We start from the raw sequence: 1,720 nt of genomic DNA on the forward strand, positions 1-1,720 counted from the left end.
ATCATAAATCTTTGAGTCCAGATCTTGAAGTTCAGGATGAAAGTCAAGCAGAAGTCTGTGAAGACTGTACTGATGATCTTTAATCAAGTTCAGCTCTCGAAATGGAAGCACAAACATGAAATCTACATCCTGATTGGCTTTTCCCTCGGCCCAGTCCAGAATGAACTTCTGCACAGAGACGGTTTTTCCAATTCCAGCGATGCCTTTAGTAAGAACCGTCTTTATTTTGTCTTTCTTCTCTCTACTCATCTCCTCATATCCTGGTTCAGGTAAAGGATTAAAGATGTCATTGCAGTTGATTGGAGTGTCTTGGAGTGTCCTGTAACTTTTCTCCATCTGCAGCACCTCATGTTCTTCCTTCACTCCTTCACTCTCTCCCTCTATGATGTACAGCTGTGTGTAAATCCTGTTCAGGAGGGTTTGATTCTCTTGTCGTTTGATTCCCTCAAATAAGCTCTCATACTTGTTCTTCATGCTGGTTTTGTGCTGGTCTTTGACTCTCTGCAGATCATCATGCACTGGTTGGTGAGAATGGAGCTGCAGGTCTGTTTCTGTATCATGATGACTGAAGTGGTTCTGACTGTAGGAGGATGTGCCGATCTGTGAGGACACATTTCTAATCTGGTCAGCTCTCCAACCACTGAAAACACACCAAAACAAACAACCTGTATATTTAAAGGATTCCGTCAATGTGACATTAAATCATCTAACTCATTGACAAAAATAATTTCTGTGTAAACAGACATCTAACAGAGAAATGTGAGAAAGAAGCTCAGAAGCATAGAACACTAGAGGCGTAACAGAGTGGAAGCAGCACAGAAGCTGCATGTATGCAGAGCAGAATTGTGCTTTCTCACAACATAGTTTCCAACTTATAAAATTTAGTTGGAAAAACTTAAAAGTATAAAAAGTAAGAAACTCGCTTTACTTTTTCAGTTCCAAAATTCATGTTCGCTCAGATTTTTGAGTTATCTTTTTACATTGTCTCAGTTAGGTTGTATTTGTTTAGACTATTAAGTATTTTCAGCTTGGCAAAGTTAGTTATTTGAAAGTTTAGTTGGAATATCTAAGGTGAACTTACTTAAAATAACCCAAATTAGGTTAAATGAACATGAGTTTTGGTATTGAAAACTTAGATCAACCAAATAAATATGTTTTATTTCAATAGCTCTTTTATTTCAATGGTAAATATATACAGTGGGTACGGAAAGTATTCAGACCCCCTTAAATTTTTCACTCTTTGTTATATTGCAGCCATTTGCTAAAATCATTTAAGTTAATTTTTTTCCCTCATTAATGTACACACAGCACCCCATATTGACAGAAAAACACAGAATTGTTGAAATTTTTGCAGATTTATTAAAAAAGAAAAACTGAAATATCACATGGTCCTAAGTATTCAGACCCTTTGCTCAGTATTTAGTAGAAGCACCCTTTTGATCTAATACAGCCATGAGTCTTATTGGGAAAGATGCAACAAGTTTTTCACACATTAATTCAATCTCAGTGTAGCAAGCTTATGAGATGTCCTTTTTCATTAGGTCCAACAGCCTGTAGTTCCGAATCATTCTGACCCCTCAATGAAAATAATGCAAGTGGGAAAGTTTATGAATTAAATGTATATGTTTAGAGCATAAGGGATTCAATTAATGCTGTTTTATGTGGTTCAAGGGATTCTGAGCTTAGTGGCCAGAAACACTTTATTTTGATAGTCCAATTT

The sequence above is a fragment of the Sinocyclocheilus grahami genome, unplaced genomic scaffold (assembly GCF_001515645.1).
Source record: "Sinocyclocheilus grahami isolate Dianchi unplaced genomic scaffold, SAMN03320097.WGS_v1.1 scaffold1789.1, whole genome shotgun sequence".
Classification (NCBI taxonomy): Eukaryota; Metazoa; Chordata; class Actinopteri; order Cypriniformes; family Cyprinidae; genus Sinocyclocheilus; species Sinocyclocheilus grahami.